Consider the following 20,127-nt stretch of genomic DNA (forward strand, 5'->3'; position numbering starts at 1 on the left):
TGCAATATTTAGCAGCTCGAGCACACCCTGTTGATTCCCAAAAATACTTGATTCTTCTCATTTTCCTGCCAAGTAAACCATAAATCAAGAGGAGTGAACAAAACACAAGGGAAAACACTAAATGCAAACAAAACGAGATAAAAACGAACAAACTGACACAAACGAAGGCAAAACACATAAAAAATCATGCAATAAAACACACGAAAATGACTCCTAACAACCTCCCCAAACTAACCTTTTGTTCGCCCTCGAACAAAATAAGTGACAAACTAGAATGCACACAAAACACAAAACAAAAACAAAACACAACAACTATGGATAAACTCATATTTTCCAAGCCTTAGATATTTCATTGCCTTGCATTAAATTTGCAGTGTGCCCTTCAGATTTCATGTGAACGGTAGTGTGTGGATAGTGGCTCCAATGTTATGAACCTCGAAGAGACTCAATTCACTTAGGCTATAAGATCTAAATGACACATCAAGGTTAATCTACCCCTTAAACACCCGTTCTCCCAGTTATGTACTGCACCTTTTCATCTCCTTTGGAATATTCAAAAAATATTTACCAATGAATGATCCATAGATATCAATTACGCACCACCAGATTTTACATCTGGTAAATTTTTAACCCCATTTGGTCCGCAAACTTAGCTCATATTTAGGGATTAGAATTTCAATCCCAAATCAAACCCGGATGGAATTATTAAAATTTTTTTCATACCCCATTTAACCCGCACACTTAGCTATAACTTTGATAGGATTCGGATTTTGATCCGCTCGTTTATATCTCGGATAGAGTATCTTTGTTAAAAATTTGGATATCTTTTTGCAAGAAATCAAGTTTTCATGCCCCATTAAATCCGCAAACTTGGCTGTGATTTAAGGATTAGGATTTCAATCTCTAAATCAAAGCCCGAATGGAACATTTAAATTTTTTTTTATACGGGTGTGCTATGAATCATTCACTTTTTCAAACTCATCAGTGCATTAGTAGAGTTAACTGAAATCACAAAGTATTCATTTGAGTTCGATAAACCCTTAGTGCCGTGCAATGATCTAGCCACTGAAACTTAATCTTTCTTAGTGCATTTCACCGGTTGAACTATAATGCAAATGAATGTTCACAATCAATCCTAAGGTCTATTATTTCAAGGCTATAATTTAAAAATTTCTTCCTACGCATCATCACTGGCTTTTATGAATTCATCCACAGACAACATGCATTACACGACACAAAAACACTGAAATGAGCATGGTCCTCAATGCTAAATAAACCAAAAAACAATCCTAAAAACACGGAGAATGAAAAACAGAACTTATGATGCAAAACACACAAAACAAACATAAACAAATAAAACAAAACACAAACTCCCCTAATCAGTGGTCCTTGTCTTTGCCAGCTGGCTCTTCATCTGAATCATCAGAAAGATCACGGATGGGTGCAACATATTGGAAGAAAAACGACGGTGGATATGGTGGTGGTGCTGGAAAGTTCGCGAGATCCAAGCCGGCGTTAGAGAGCAATCCTCGCAGCATAGCGTTCGTCCACTCCTGATGAGCAAAAGTAATGTTCTGGAATTCATTTTGATATTGATCCCAGGCAGATAAATCATTGATCATCTTTGTTCTGGAGCGACGACTGGGTGGAGGTTTTGGTACGTTCCTTGAAGATTGACCGGCCCCAGAACTTGCCTGTCCGCTCGATGTGAACGCTCTTTTTCTGACAGTCCTTTTCGTCCTCACAATGGAATCGTCCACCTCTTGCATAGGATGTTGCCATTCTTTGTCGTCTCTAATAACTACTCCAGCTTGAACTGAAAGTGCGGAAACAATGGATGGGAAGAACATGCCAATGTTTGGTGTGCGGATGGACGTATACAACTCCTTGTTGATGAGTTGACCGACAGTAATCGGCCAGTGCTTGTTTAAGGCAAACAACAAAATTGCCCGGCTGGGTGGGATACCGGAATCATTATATGAGTGAGAAAAGCATACCATAGTGCCAGTTCCATCCTTAAAAATTTTTCTTTAAATGATAAAAATTTTACCGGGTCCTTCCAAACTTTACCATCATAACACAATTCAGCAGAGACAAGATTCAAATCAGGACTAGCCTTAAACGCCTGAAATTGGTGGTCATCGACCGTTGGTGTTTGCAATAAAGTATTAAGAGTGTCTGGGTCAAAAGGAACCAACCCCTAACAAAATATTTTCTATCGGTTTGCTCCAGGGCTTTGGCGTAAAATTACCTCACCAAAGGCATGATGGCGGCTTGAGGTTGGCGGCAACATTCAGTCCAGCCGCGTTGAGTGATGCCGAGAGAGACGGTGCGTAACTCTGATAAATCAATTCCTCTCTCGGGGATCGGGTTCCTATTAAGTTTGGCTGCTTCGTATCTCATTTTTGCCTCCTCCAAGATAAACTTGCCATTGATTATGGTGGAGGAGGAAGAAGAAGCCCGGGATGAGGCAATCTTCGCTTTCTTTGGTGCCATCTTGAGCGAGATTTGAGAATTAGTTGATGATAGCCTGCGATTTGGAGGAGAAGAGGTGAGAAACAGGGATGAGAGAAAGGGGCGTAGGGTTTCGCATGAAGAAGAGGAAATAAAATAGATAAGAAAGGAAAGGGGATCGGGGTTTTTAAAATTCTGATTTCGCGACGCGCTCGGGCTGCAAGATTTAGTAGCCCGAGCGCATACCCTTTTTAAGAAAAAACACGGGGCAATGGACTTTGGCGCTCGGGCTGCAATATTTGGCAGCCCAAGCGCACCCCCTTTTTAAAAAATAGTGCGGGACAGTGTGAATTGGCGCTAGGGCTGCAAGAGAGTAGTTCTCAATTTAGAGTCTAGAGCTCGACTGTTCTCCTCCCCAAACTAGTCTTGATCAGTTAGTGTGGTGATGACTGGAATGTAATCGACATCACCTCCCACATAATGTTTTAGTATCTGAGCATTGACTGTGAAAAACTCGTTTCTTGAATCTTTTATCTCAATGACCCTTGATGGATACACCCTGGTGATTTTGTAGGGGCCAGGCCACCTAGACTTCAATTTTCCTGGAAAGAGCCTCAACCGGGAGTTAAATAACAGGAAAGCGTCTCCTTTTTTGAATTCTCGATGGTGAATGCGTCGGTCATGTATCCTCTTAGTCCGCTCCTTGTACGACACCTCAATATCATATGCGTGGTCCCGAAATTCCTCTAATTGGTTCAATTCTAGCAGTCTCTTCTCACCTAAAGCAGCAAACTCAAAGTTTAGTGCCTTAATGGCCCAATATGCTTTATGCTCTAATTCAACTGGTAAATGACATGCTTTACCAAACAACAATCTATATGGTGAGGTGCCTATAAGAGTTTTAAATGATGTTCTGTAGGCCCATAACGCATCGTCAAGTCGAAGTGCCCAATCTTTTCTATTTGTACTTACACTTTTTTCCAAAATTAGTTTAATTTTTCGATTTGACACTTCTACTTGTCCACTTGTTTGGGGGATGATAGGGTGTAGAAACTTTGTGCTTGACACCATATTTCTTCAAAAGTTTTTCAAAGAGTTTTTTGCAAAAGTGGGTGCCATCATCACTAATAATTTCATGGGGTGTACCAAACCGGTTAAAAATATTTTTCTTCAAAAATTTTATGACTACCCATGCATCATTAGTTGCACAAGCTTCAGCTTCTACCCATTTAGAAACATAATCGACATCAACCAAAATGCATTTTTTTGTAAAAGAATTTGGAAATGGTCCCATAAAGTCGATTTTCCAAACATTAAATATCTCACACTCAATAATATTATTTAAAGGCATTTCATGAAGGTTTGAGATATTACATGTACGCTGACATCTATCACAAGCAAGGACATAAGCACCAGCATCCTTAAAAAGATTTGTCCAATAAAAGCCACATTCAAGTACCTTAGCTGCTGTCTTGATTGGCCCATTGTGGCCTCCTACCTCACGGTCATGACAATGACTGAGGATACTTCTCATTTCAGCTTCCGCCACACATCTCCGTATCATAGAGTCAGCACAAACTTTAAACAGAAAGGGCTCTTCCCAAAAATAATGCTTGACATCTGACATAAAATTTTTCTTTTGATGAAAAGATAAGTTATGTGGAAGTGTGCCCGTGACCAAGTAATTTTTAAAATTAGCATACCAAAGGTGCGTTTTCTATGGCAAACAATTGTTCATCAGGAAACCAATCATCTATTTCCTCAGCATTATTCTGTGAGCACTCAGGAATGCATTCTAGTCTAGACAAGTGATCTGCAACAACATTTTCCACTCCTTTCTTATCCTTTATTTCTAAATCAAATTCTTGTAAGAGCAGGATCCACCTAATTACCCGAGGTTTTGCATCCTTTTTAACCAATAAGTGTCTTACTGCAGAGTGATCAGTGAAAACAGTGAATTTTGAAAGCACAAGGTATGATTGAAACTTGTCAAGTGCAAAGACAACAACTAGCAACTCCTTTTCAGTGGTTGCATAATTCAACTGAGCTTCATTCAAGGTTTTACTAGCATAATAAATAGTATGGAATAACTTGTCTATTCTTTGGCCAAGTACAGCTCCAACCGCCGAGTCGCTGGCATCACACATAACCTCAAATGGAAGATCCCAATTCGGTGATGTAAGCACTGGTGCTGTGACTAATTTCTCTCTCAGAGTCTCGAATGCCTGCAAACAATGTGAGTCAAAGTCAAAAGGTGTATCCCTCATCAATAAAGATGTAAGGCCCTAAAAGATTAAGTTATTTATTATGGAATTGAGATTGAAATTCCGAATTTGGGAAAATATCAATTGGATAATTTATGAAAATTAGAGATTTAATTTCTAAGCTGGAAATAATTAATTTGAGAATTTACGGATTTTGAGATTTAAATTTCGGGATTCTTAAATTAAAATATGGAAATATTTGAATTGTATATTTATGGAATTTAAGAAGTAAATTCCGAGTTCAGAGAATGAAAGATGATTTAATTCGACGATGAAATCCGAGCAGAGATCAATTTGCAAATATAAAGAAGTTCAAGGACTAAAATGCGATAAGGTCCAAAATTATTTAATTTTGATCTGAGATTATTTAATTTGAGAATATATGAAGTTTAGATTTAAATTCTAATATTCTTAAATTATTTAGGATTGAGATTGAATTAATTTGAGTTTCCAGGGACTGATTAGCAAATAGACCAAAGTCCAGGGACTATAGTGCAATTTCCTTGCAAGTGGCCCTTTATACGTGTGCTTTGTATGATAATGATCAGAATGATTCAGCAAATATCAGATTACACGAGAGAGAGAGGAGAAAGAAGGGAGTTTAAGCCATTTTCAACTTTTCAAACTTTGATATCTTGTGATCCGGTTATCCGATTTTAATTCCGAAAATAGCGCTGCAATCCTTGCGATGAGAGCTTCGACTAGACGTAAGTATTCTTATATTTCCAGTATGTTTTGAAGGTTGGAAGTTGGGAGAATTCAGAAATGATTGTGGATATGTGTTCTTGCGATTATATGAATTGTTATATCACAACCGGATCGAAGAACGGATGTTGTATGCATGTCTTATGATTTTCATCCATGAGTTTGAACCCTTGCACTTTGATATGCTGAGATTTTGATGATATCTTGTTGATATATGTTGGTTATGATCTATATATGATGTTGGTTATGAATTCGATATAGTTTCGATTACCGATTTTATATCGTTATGCCATCGGTTCAAGACTTTGATCAAGTTTGAGTTTAGATTGGTTGAGCTGAGTTAGATAGGAGTTGATTGCTGATATACGCAACATATTTACACTTCATATCAGATTGTATATGAATGTTTCGAGTTCGAGAAGCTGAATTTCGAATCGGCCAAGAATTGAGAAAAGTTTGTAACTAGTTTTGCCTTGAAATTTGAGATGTGATTGAGCAGATTTTTATGCGAGTTCTTTGCTGATATAAATAGTTTGATATGCTATATTTCAGATTTGTAAAGAAGTAATTCGGACTCGAGACTTTAGCTTTTGGGAAACGAGATCGAATAGCTCAAGGTTGAAGTTATTCTACCTTGAAGAGTAGATGATGAACTTGAGAAGAATTTTGTGATATGTCCAGATTTGGAACACTTTCAGAATTCAGAATGACAGGTATAAGATGACATCGAGAGTCAGGGATTCGATACTCGAGAATGATGATTCTTGAGTTATCCCGAACAAATCACACACTTGGTTATTAATTGTTCTTGATTTAGAACTTGATGTTATTATTGTTGATCCATTTCAGATAGTGGATCTTTGATTTTGATTTTAATATGATATGATATATGAATTGATTCTAATGCTAAGGTTTGATGAACCTTATTTTTGAGTCAGATATGACTACGATAGATGAATATCCATGTCAAGATCGGATACGAATCTTGATGGTAGTGATTTGATATGAATCAATTCTTGATAGTGCGCCATATAAATCTTATGATTTGAAGTCTTGATTAATATATTTCGAATTGATATATGCGTTATATTAATCTATCCTTGAATTGAAATGGTTAGAGTTGACATGTTTATATTTTAACTCATGTTTATGTGTTTTATACTGGGAATTATGTTCTCACCGGAGTTTATCCGGCTGTTGTCTTGTTTTGTAGGTGTGCATGACAACAGGTGGGGCAGGAGCTAGTCGGAGACGACATTGTTAGCTCGAGAGAGAGTTTTAACAACGTGGTGTCTTGGGTTTGTAGCAGAAACGTAGATTATAGATCCTTCCAAATATTCTAGAAGGCGTATGATTTGATTAGTGAAGAACACTTGTTACTTCTTGCATTTTGTAGCTATTTTGATGTACTTTAAGTTACTTGTTAGATGTAACAATTGATTGGAAGTATGATAAGAACTTCTTGTATAGATCAATGCATGTTTGAAACTTGATAAACCGTGAATTGAAAAGAGTTGAAGGATCAAGTTTTGCTGTAGAAGAACAAGACATGTTTCTGCCCAGGCAGCGCCCGAGCCGCTGATTTTGGCAGACCGAGCGCAGCCCCGAAATCTGGCCTACTATTTTGAGGAAAAAAAGGGGCGCTTGATCGGTGGTTTTTGACCGACCGAGCGCACCCATGTTTGAAAAAAATATTTGTTGTTCTATTTATTTTTGATCCTTTGTTAATTAATAATGTTTAGTGATTAATTGCCCCAAAATTTGATTAGCAACCCGAGGCCCTTATGGACTAAGATAAACGATTAGTGAGTGGGGTTGATCAAGTTTTCTTCCTTGATTATTTGTATACTAGCATGAGATGAGTTAATTACATGTTGAATTACATGCTTTAACTGCTAGTATGGTACATGATTTCGTATTTGTGGACTTATCAAATGATATTGTGTTTTAGTTGAAAAGCATGTTTTAAAATTGAACCATCACATGCTACCTGAATATCTGAAGTGATTGGAAGCAGGTGTACTTGAATTCTTTGACCTTACATGCTTACCTGAATCTCTGAATCGAGTTGAAGCATGTGTATTTGTCTTTAGACATCAGAGCCGAGTCTTGATTAGAGGTAAGCTGATGAGGAGAGGACTATGAGGTTGATCACAATATAGAGTTGATAAATTTGATAAATTTTCTATATGAGAATAAAGAAAGTGTGATTTGGACTACAGAGATCACTGCATTGATTAGTCAGCGTAGGAGCTAGTGGAATTGAAAAATGGTAAATTGAACTTAGCTCCTATTGATTTGCTCTGTTGGCTGAACACTTTTAAGAACAGATATGCGACGATGTCAGGCAATACAATGAATGATTATGAATTTTAGAACTTGATTAAGTGATGTCTACTTTGACTAGAGCATACATATTGTGGATATTTGTCTGAGATTGACTGCAGGTTCAGCTAATGAAAATCACGACGCATTGCCATAAACCTGAAGTATAAGCGGAAGAGCCTTTTGGATATTGCTGTCATGAGATTGAGATGACAAGGAGACCATCCTATATCGAAGGAGCTACTCTATCAGCTTCGAGAATGTATTACTCTAGGATTGAGGTAAGATTTAGTATTTTGCTGATTAACAATACTTGACTTGATATTGCCAGAAAACCTCGAATCTCTAGCATAATAATAACCCCTAGATATGGAGAATGTCAGAAATTTACAGTCCTTCCTAATATGGTAAGATTCCGCCAGCTTTGAATGGAATTTCTATTCTTCTGAATTGATTAATTTAGTTATAAGTTGTAGGCTTTGGAATGATGTGTAAAACACTCGGAGACCAAAGCTAGCGATTTGCAATATTTTATCCTGAATAAATGAATCGACTTATCCCTTTTGCTCAACATTGAGATATACCCAGGTTAGGCATTGAATTTACGATGTACTTGGGATTACACTAGATGCTTGTAGCAGTATGATGTTGGAACACGGTCGTTCTCCGGATCGAAAAAGAAAGTGATACCCGGTGCAGCGGAAGTTTTAAAATTTTTTATATGGAACGATTCCATATGGGTATCAAATTCCTACGATTAAAATTGATAATATAAAATTTAAACAATATAAATTTTACCTTAAAATCTCGAAGCGAGATTATGGACACCAACAGATTAAACTGCTCTTGTTGTATATCCCAGGAACTGATGAACGAACTATTCTTCAATCAGGTCCACGAACAGAAATTTAATCCCTCTGATAGACTGCACTAGAAAGTATATCAGAAGTTTCTATGAAGAGATAGAACAGATATGATCTGTTAAATCAGTCTGCAAATTAAAAAATTCATAGACTGAATTTTCGAACACAGTAGGGGAGGGGGCGGCCAAATTCTCTAGAGAGAGTGCTCTAGGGTTTTCGAAAATTATGACCTATGTTATTTAATTTCTGTATTGCAATAACTTATTTATAATGTGGGCTGCTAACAGCTTAGGGCCCATTAGTCATAAGTTCAAGCCTGACAAGCAAAACCCGCATGTTCAGAAATTAATATAAAATTCATCGTGACTCAGATTGATAAACCAATTTCACCAATGTGCACAGAAACCATTTCTGCATCTTTTAAAGTCAAGATAAATTTTCTGAATCCGAATTCAGTGGTTTCCAAAAATGTCCATCACTATGTCATTTTAGGAAATCTTACTCCCTCTACTTTTAAATAAGAAGTCCCACTTCTTTATTCACTAAATTTAACTCTTTAAATTTAATTATCTCAACGGGGATTAGAAATCCATTACTTGTGTGACCCTCAATGGTTCAGGGATACAGCTAGCCGTGGGCTCACAACTCCTTGTGACTCGGAACAACAATTTCCGACTTGCCCATCGAATCATGGTAAGAGCGCTTAGCAACATCGCCCCATGATTCCCTAGGTATCACTGATAGTGCCTGCAAGAACCAATAGATTTTGGTTAGCGTACAGTACGGTCCCTTCATCCATATATCCCGATCGAATCAACAACCATTGGTAAATCGAGAGTCATTCGAGATTCGATAACTATGCAATACATCTTGAAGATCAAATAGTGACATCGCATGTGCTACTAGGAAACCAAGTAACCTAAAACACATCATGTACTCTGGCCAGAGATTCGTCACACTAATATCTCCTCAGATTGCATAGGATATCCACACTCGCAAGTATGTGGTGAATCCTTGACAACAAAGCATCGACTCCTATATGTGTCATAACTGTACCCAATCCCGACACCTGATGACCCCAATAGAGTCGGTAAACGAGTCAAAGCAAAGTACTAGCATATAGAGTCTCAATGATGTTTCAAGTAGTAAGGACTAATGGTGTACAACCAAAACCGCGGACTTTATCCACTCGATAAGTGATAACCACTTGGAAAGTCTGGATAGGGTAGTTCAATCATTCATCATATGAATATCCATTTGCATGCTTTGAACATCTCTATGTTCCATACCAATGAAACGTGGTACTCGGCATCGCAAACGCTAGTCTTAATCTTGAGCGATCCTTATCCTTATTAACGGACGGCTCAATTGACTAGGAACTGTTTAGAATATACAGTGACTTTAAGATGTGTTTCATGATAGCCATCCCCATGTGCTACCACATCTTACATACACTATAGTATATTCAAGGTCTTCATCTCAACATCTTATAGTATGTCACAACATAATAATATGATAAAAGATAAAGTAAATGCCATTATAAAAGTGTAAATTATATTAAACAAAAGATTGTTTATACATAGAGTCATAAAAGCCCTTAGCCACAAGTTGGCTCACCGGGCACCCACTCTTTCAATCTCCCACTTGCCCTAAAGCCAACTAGTCATACTACGTAGTCCCATTGCTTCGCGATGTTTGTCAAATAATGGTCCTGGCAAGGGCTTAGTAAGTGGATCAGCGATATTGTCTGCAGAGGCCACTCTCTCGACAGTGATGTCTCCTCTTTCCACGATCTCCCGGATGATGTGGTATTTCCTCAGTACGTGTTTGGATCTTTGATGAGACCTTGATTCCTTTGCCTGAGCAACGACACCCGTATTGTCACAGTACACCGGGACTGGACCAACAGCTTCAGAAATAACGCCCAACTCTTGGACGAAATTCCTCATCCAAACGGCCTCTTTAGCAGCAGCTGATGCCGCAATGTATTCTGCCTCAGTGGTGGAATCCGCTGTGGTGTCCTGCTTGGAACTCTTCTAAGAGACAGCACCGCCATTGAGCATGAACACAAATCCAGAGGTTGACTTTGAGTCATCCACATCACTTTGGAAGCTAGAGTCGGTATAGCCTTCCAATTTCAGTTCTCTTCCTCCATAAACCATGAATACATTCTTAGTTCTTCTCAAGTACTTAAGAATATCCTTCACGGCTTTCCAATGCATTTGACTGGGATTGGCTTGATATCTGCTCGTGACACTTAGAGCAAATGCCACATCCGGTCTGGTGGATATCATCCCATACATGATACTCCCTATGGCTGACGCATATGGTATGTGTGTCATTTTCTCTATCTCTTTTTCAGTCTTGGGACACATAGACTTGGATAGAGAGACTCCATGACACATAGGTAGATGTCCTCTCTTGGACTCATCCATTGAAAACCTTTTCAATATAGTGTCGATGTAGGTAGCTTGAGTAAGTCCTATCATTCTCTTAGATCTATCTCTATAGATCTGTATCCCTAGAATATAGGATGCCTCACCCAAATCCTTCATCGAGAATCTACCTGATAACCATATCTTTGTTGACTGCAACATCCCTACATCATTCCCAATGAGTAAGATGCCATCAACATAAAGTACTAAGAATGTCACAGCATCCTTAACTACTTTCTTGTACACGCACGGTTCCTCCGGGTTCTTGATGAAACCAAAATCCTTTATTGTTTCATCAAATTTCTGGTTCCAACTTTTTGATGCTTGTTTGAGACCATAGATCGATCTCTGAAGCTTGCATACCTTATGCTCGCTTCCCATGGATGTGAATCCCTCGAGCTGCATCATATAGATTTCTTCCTTAATGTTTCCATTAAGAAATGCAGTCTTCACATCCATTTGCCATATCTCATAGTCATACCATGCTGCTATAGCAATAAGAATTCTTATGGACTTGAACATTGCGACTGGTGAAAAAGTTTCATCATAGTCAACTCCTTGTCTTTGAGTATAACCTTTTGCCACCAATCGTGCCTTGTAGGTCAGTATCTTTCCATCAGGCCCAAGTTTTCTCTTATAGATCCATTTACATCCTATTGGAACAATTCCATCGGGAGGATCTACTAAAGTCCAAACTTGGTTTGTATGCATCGAATCTATTTTTGACTGCATAGCTTCAAGCCATAAATTCGAATCTGTATCAGAAATTGCTTCCTTGAAGTTTCTTGGATCACATCCAATGTCGGGTTCACTTTGATCCCCTTCAAGAAGAAAACCATATCTAATAGGAGGCCTAGACGTCCTCTCGGATCTTCTAGTAATAGGCGTGTCAATCAATGGTTCCTGAGGTGTAGGATCATTATTTTGTATCTCGGGTTCTTCTCGAATTTCTTCGAGTTCCATCATCTTGCCTTTCTTATCCAATAAGAACTCCTTGTCCAAGAAGGTGGCATTCCTTGAAACAAACACTTTTGTTTCAGTAGGATGATAGAAATAATATCCGATTGAATTCTTCGGATACCCTACAAAATAACATAAGGTGGATCGACTATCCAACTTATCTCCCACTGTCTGCTTCACGTAAGCAGGACATCCCCAAATCCTCAAGTACGAATACTTAGGAGCTTTGCCATTCCATAACTCGTATGGTGTTTTGTTCACTGCTTTAGTGTGGACGTTGTTCAACAACAATACCGCCGTTTCAAGAGCATAGCCCCAAAATGAAGGTGGGAGCTCAGTGAAGCTCATCATGGATCGAACCATGTCCAACAAAGTTCGATTGCGATGCTCCGAAACACCATTAAGCTGAGGTGTCATAGGAGGAGTCCACTGAGAGAGAATCCCATTCTCTTTTAGATAGCTCAAAAACTCGGTACTCAAGTATTCTCCACCTCGATCCGATCGAAGTGCTTTAATCCTCTTACCTAGTATGTTTTCTACTTCAGCCTTGAATTCTTTGAACTTTTCAAATGATTCAGACTTATATTTCATCAAATATAAGTACCCATACCTAGAATAATCATCAATAAAGGTAATGAAGTAGGTGTGACCAAATTTTGTACCAATACTAAATGGTCCGCAAACATCCGTATGGATCAAATCCAATAGATTTTGACTACGCTCAGGTTTTTCTTTGAAAGGAGATTTAGTCATTTTTCCTTTCAGACAGGACTCACAAGTAGGTAGAGAGTTAATATCAGACATATCAAACATTCCCTCTCCCACTAGCTTGTTCATCCTCCTTGAGGAAATATGACCTAGCCTAGCATGCCAAAGGTTTGCCAGGTTTTGACTATCGATTTTCCTTTTGTTCGTTGTTACCGGTTTATCAACATAATTTATTGGAACATCTTTTAATTTTAAGTTATATAGATCGTTTTCAAGTTGTCCATTTCCAATCAAACATTCATTCTTGTAAATATTGCAAATCTCATTCACAAAATTGTAAGAAAAATCATCTCTATCAAGCATAGAAACAGAAATAATGTTTTTAATCAAGTCTGGAACAAATAAAACATCTCTCAAAAGTAACTTAAAATCGTTCTGCAAAATTAAATAAACGTCTCCCACAGCTTTGGCTTCAACTCTAGAACCATTTCCGAGCCTCAGCTGGGTCTCACCCATTCTAAGCTTGCGACTTCTTGTCATCACCTGCAAATCATTGCAAATGTGAGATCCATATCCGGTATCTAATACCCAAGAAGTAGTATTAAGTGAAACATTTATTTCAATATAAAACATACCCTTCGCAGTTCGCAACTGCTCTAGATATTCCTTGCAATTACGTTTCCAATGACCGGGTTTCTTGCAGTGATGGCAAACATCCTTGGACTTTTCCATGTTTGAAGCCTTTGTCTTGTTCTTCTTCTCGGGTCCGGTTTTCTTGGATGGGGCAGAACGTTTCTTACCCTTTGTACTTGGCCCCTTCTTAGCAGAAGAAGAGGAGCCCACCAAGAGAACCGGTTTATCCTTCTTTAAAGTGGCTTCATAAGTTACAAGCATATTGACCATCTCTTCAAGGGAGACCTCTATCTTGTTCATATTGAAATTCACCACAAAACCGTCAAACGATGAAGGAAGAGAGAGAAGTAATAAGTCCACATTGAGTTCATGCTCCAATACCAATTCAAGCGTTACCAACTTCTGAATGAGCCAAATCACGCGTACCCCATGATCACGGACCGAAGTCCCTTCACGCATGCGACACGTCATTAACTCTTTTACAGTAGCGAACCTTTCAGCTCTCGATTGAGCCCCAAAAAGTTCCTTGAGTTGTACGTGAATGTCAGCAGCATTCACGGTATCCTCAAATCGCCTCTGGAGTTCATCAGACATCGAAGCTTGCATATAGAATTTGGCCTTGATATCATGGTCCCACCATTTATCAAGTTTGGCCAACTCTTCCGGGCTTATATCAGCTGGTGCTTCCTTCGGAGGAGATTTTTCTAACACGTAGAACATCTTCTCCGAGGTTAAGACAATCTTCAACTTACGGAACCATTCCGTATAGTTTGCGCCAGCCAGTTTGTTTTGTTCGAGAATTGAGAACAGTGGATTGCGCGAATTCATCTTAATGAAATACTGAAAAAAAACAGACAATAATCAGTGATTGTTTAATTAATTTACTAAGACATAAAATAGGCAAAATTTATTTTATGCATCTCACTCCCACTATTTTAACGATTTCATTACCCTCTAGTGAAAACGAGAAACATTTTCTTTAGTGGGAACATGGAGTCCAATTGACAAACTATAGTCCCGAATAATATCAGCCAACCATAATTTTCAAAAGGTAGAGCCCAATTGCTTCCAAAGCAACCTCCATGTTTTTACCTCATGTCCAATAAGGGCCCAATAATATGACGCCGTTTATTCTGATATGTCAAGATGACCCATCAATATTAAGTTGTGATGGACGGTCGCCATGTGGATCCCCAATAATATGAGCCAATCCCGTGGGAGTTCCATCCAACTTACAACATGTGTCAATCCAATGTACAACTTTTCGACGAACGGGCCCCCCCAATAATATGAGTCGGACCATATCCTCGGGTAGCATCTCATACATTGATCGTTGATGGAAGGTATGAAAATTTAAACAATATTTAAATTTTCTTTATTTATCTTGATATCAATTTTAAATCATATTTAAAATGAGGGATTTTAATTTTGAAAATTTGTCTCATCATTTAAAATTTGTATGCTTGCGGGATTCATACAATTTAGTCTAAATATGCATACAACGATAATATCATATATTATATTTTAGGATGATCGATTCCATTACTAATCGACTCGTGGTTGCCAATCACGAGTCTAAGTCCAATCCTAGGTGATATGCAAGTATAAAATGCAATCCTATTACATTGTGCTTCCAATTTACATTTCTTCAGTCTTTATCATTGCTTGCTGGTCCCACCTCCATCTTCAAAATCTCCCACTATTTCTAGTGAATTTACAATAAATTACTATGACAAATAAAGGGATACATTATAGGGGTGGGAACGGGCCATAAACCAGCCCACTTTTATTACAAATGATAAAATCAAATTTGGGCCATAAACCAGGCCCATTAATAAAATCCAACAATCAATAATAAAGCCAAATGTAAACAACCTAACATACACCTATAATATTGGTCATGATAATCGATCATCCTTATCCAATAATATTTAATTCTAAATTAATTTAATTGGATAACATGCAGTGGCAATAAATTTAAATAGATAAAATCATATTTCACATATAAAATCTTATTTTATATACAAAATCATATTTTATCTAGTTTATCCATAAAATCATATTTTAAATATAAAATCCAATTTTATACATAAAATCATATTTTATTATCAATTGTACCAAAATTATTAATTAAAGATTTAATTTATTGGATTAAATTTATAAATTTCCAAAATTCAAAATTTATCCAAAAATTAATTTTATTAAAATTTTGCGCTCAAACAATTTTGACCCATTGCCTCATGGACTAATCCAAACAATTTTCAATTGGTCTAAAATTTATAATTTCTAAAAATTATAAAATAATAAAAAAAATTTAAATTTAATTTTTTTGGGGCTGCCCGGGAAAAGCCGGGGCAGCCCGCCCTGCCTTGCTAGGCTGGGCCATAGCCCAGCCTAGCTTTCGGCCCAGCCGAGCACTGGGCTAGGGCAACAGTTGCCCTAGCCCAGCTGCTGGGCCACTGGGCCGCCACCTGCGGCCCAGTTGCGCTCTGGGCCGCCTTACGTGGCCCAGCTGGATGATGGGCTAGGGCAACTGTTGCCCTAGCCCAGCGGCGCGCAGCCTTTGCTGTGCGCCGGCGGGCGGGCGGCGGCTGCCCGCTGCTCTTCCGGGCAGCCGGCAGCCCCACCCCAAATTTTTTTTTTTTATTTATTATTTGAAAATTGAGGCATGGTACAATTTTGATAAAATTTTAATCGTATGATCCGAGAGCAACCTGGCTCTGATACCACTGTTGGAACACGGTCGTTCTCCGGATCGAAAAAGAAAGTGATACCCGGTGCAGCGGAAGTTTTAAAAAATTTTATATGGAACGATTCCATATGGGTATCAAATTCCTACGATTAAAATTGATAATATAAAATTTAAACAATATAAATTTTACCTTAAAATCTCGAAGCGAGATTATGGACACCAACAGATTAAACTGCTCTTGTTGTATATCCCAGGAACTGATGAACGAACTATTCTTCAATCAGGTCCACGAACAGAAATTTAATCCCTCTGATAGACTGCACTAGAAAGTCTATCAGAAGTTTCTACGAAGAGATAGAACAGATATGATCTGTTAAATCAGTCTGCAAATTCAAAAATTCACAGACTGAATTTTCGAACACAGTAGGGGAGGGGGCGGCCGAATTCTCTAGAGAGAGTGCTCTAGGGTTTTCGAAAATTATGACCTATGTTATTTAATTTCTGTACTGCAATAACTTATTTATAATGTGGGCTGCTAACAGCTTAGAGCCCATTAGTCATAAGTTCAAGCCTGACAAGCAAAGCCCGCATGTTCAAAAATTAATATAAAATTCATCGTGACTCAGATTGATAAACCAATTTCACCAATGGGCACAGAAACCATTTCTGCATCTTTTAAAGTCAATATAAATTTTCTGAATCCGAATTCAATGGTTTCCAAAAATGTCCATCACTATGTCATTTTAGGAAATCTTACTCCCTCTACTTTTAAATAAGAAGTCCCACTTCTTTATTCACTAAATTTAACTCTTTAAATTTAATTATCTCAATGGGGATTAGAAATCCATTACTTGTGTGACCCTCAATGGTTCAGGGATACAGCTAGCCGTGGGCTCACAACTCCTTGTGACTCGGAACAACAATTTCTGACTTGCCCATCGAATCATGGTAAGAGCGCCTAGCAACATCGCCCCATGATTCCCTAGGTATCACTGATAGTGCCTGCAAGAACCAATAGATTTTGGTTAGCGTACAGTACGGTCCCTTCATCCATATATCCCGATCGAATCAACAACCATTGGTAAATCGAGAGTCATTCGAGATTCGATAACTATGCAATACATCTTGAAGATCAAATAGTGACATCGCATGTGCTACTAGGAAACCAAGTAACCTAAAACACATCATGTACTCTGGCCAGAGATTCGTCACACTAATATCTCCTCAGATTGCATAGGATATCCACACTCGCAACTATGTGGTGAATCCTTGACAACAAAGCATCGACTCCTATATGTGTCATAACTGTACCCAATCCCGACACCTGATGATCCCAATAGAGTCGGTAAACGAGTCAAAGCAAAGTACTAGCATATAGAGTCTCAATGATGTTTCAAGTAGTAAGGACTAATGGTGTACAACCAAAACCGCGGACTTTATCCACTCGATAAGTGATAACCACTTGAAAAGTCCGGATAGGGTAGTTCAATCATTCATCATATGAATATCCATTTGCATGCTTTTAACATCTCTATGTTCCATACCAATGAAACGTGGTACTCGGCATCGCAAACGCTAGTCTTAATCTCGAGCGATCCTTATCCTTATTAACGGACGGCTCAATTGACTAGGAACAGTTTAGAATATAAAGTGACTTTAAGATGTGTTTCATGATAGCCATCCCCATGTGCTACCACATCTTACATACACTATAGTATATTCAAGGTCTTCATCTCAACATCTTATAGTATGTCACAACATAATAATATGATAAAAGATAAAGTAAATGCCATTATAAAAGTGTAAATTATATTAAACAAAAGATTGTTTATACATAGAGTCATAAAAGCCCTTAGCCACAAGTTGGCTCACCGGGCACCCACTCTTTCATATGATGATGGAGATACGAATTTTGTTTAGCTACTTAGCTCTAAGATGAGTTGATTATGCTAAGTTTATTGAATCTTTAGAAGTGATGTTAGTATGCAAACAAGGTGAAAGCTAGTTGAAATATCTTGAAATGTACTGACTGATGTGATATTGATTTTACATGACGGATGCTAAGATTGAGTTTTACATGGACATGTATTAACTGAAATGACTCTAAAAGATAGTGAATGATATGGGAAAATGAATCTGACATGTTTCTCCTCTACTTCTCGAGAATAAGAAAATGAACTTTTTGTTGTCCCTAGCTTAAATAGTGACGATTGAGGTGAAGAACAATAGCGAATTCAGTTACAGTTAAGCCTTCCTTTAATTATTTGACGATATTTGATGCATGCACTTCTTGATTCGCATGCTATTGAATCATTGATGAATTGCATGATCTTAATTTTGATGCTTCTTACTATTCAGTATCGATTAATAAATCCTAATTTTGAACGTTGATATGAAATGAGGTGAACTTTGAATAATTGAATCCTTCAATCTGAATCCTTTTTGGTGATCTAGAGATCCTTCAATCTGAATCCTTTCTGGTGATATAGAGTTCCTGTTGTACCATCTGAATATGCCTGTGGATGGTGTCCTAATTGATCAGTGTGTGTAGATATCTCATCGTAAAGCCATGCTGTCAACCTTGATTTGGGGTATATTGGGAATAATACTGATATGGACTTGGATTACCGATATGATTATTTTTCGTGGCTCATATTCTTTGATTTATCGCGCCTTGATTTGATTTTTTTCACCTCGAGTTTTGAAATGCAAGTGAGTTGTTTTCACTTAGCAACGATTGTCGTCCAGAATTTATTGATTTGACGATCCGACTTTGAGCAATGCCCTTTGATGCTATCTGATTCTTGATTTCGAATCGATTTTCATTGGCCATTGTCATGCTATCTTTCATCTAGTTAGATATATTGATTCCATATATCCTGATATTATTGGCTCGTAACTGATAGAGACTGATAGAATTACTCGATTTGAGTGTTTGATGAATATCAACTTTAAGCTTAAAACAACATTGATATGGGACCAAAAAATTAGAATTTGATTGAGAATGCTAAATCACGATGTGAGATAAGACAACAGATCAGAATGAATGAAATTGAAGTGAATAATCTGTTGATTGTGCTCGATATTCTAGATGTGGAATATCAGATTCTGAAAAAGCACATTACCACAGAATTCAGATCTATTGATGAAATAAAATGAAAGCAGATATGACAGAATTGACTTTGCAATACTTCAATTTCCAATAAATGAAGTAGAAAAGAAGAGATCAGATGATCTAAGAAACAGATTAATAACTATCGAGTCCAAATATGAGTAACTATTCAAAAGATTTTTCGTTTCAAATTACTCGAATCGTCATGAGTTTGAGATTTGAAGTAGATTATATTTCGACAAATTCAAGTATGTGCTGTATGAGATGTGATACAGATATGAGTAGCTAGCTGTGAAGAAGATACTGATGTTATGATATTTCAGGAATTGATTGCAATGTATGGTCGAGATCGAGACTATAGGGTTATTTGATAGATTGTGGCACTAATTTACAGAAATTCTGAGTGTTTGGTTGAATGTGATTGCATTATACCATCCTTGATCGATGGATTGTCTGAGATGACTATCCAGAGTTTCGAGAAAATGCTCAGAACTATAGTATCTGATTCGATACTATTTGATTGATTTTGCCACTTGATTATGATAATTCATGTGATAGCTATTTGAGAGATATAGAGATGATGATTTTAATTATGAATTGAGAAGAAAATAAAAAATTATTTGTATTGAGATATAATTTTTGAAGTATCAACTATCAGACCAAATATGATTTGAGAAAAATACAGAATGTGAAGACTGAATGGTATAGATTACGAACAGAACAGATTAGATAAAGTTGAGAAATGAATGATTTTTAAGCTGAAACAGAATGTTCAGCGAGAAATGTTTGTTTCTGAAGTATCGTTTTCTTTTGAAAGAGATCCCATAAATGATTTGATAATGAATTCTCGTGAGTATTAATCCGGAGAGATACTTTAACTCATTGATGTATACTTTATCTAGTATGAATTGTTTGATAAATGAAACATGATCCTTGATCTTAGTGTGTCAGCTGAAGAACATCAGCTAAATTTGTA

This window comes from Henckelia pumila, chromosome 3 (genome assembly GCF_033568475.1).
Source record: "Henckelia pumila isolate YLH828 chromosome 3, ASM3356847v2, whole genome shotgun sequence".
Lineage (NCBI taxonomy): Eukaryota > Viridiplantae > Streptophyta > Magnoliopsida > Lamiales > Gesneriaceae > Henckelia > Henckelia pumila.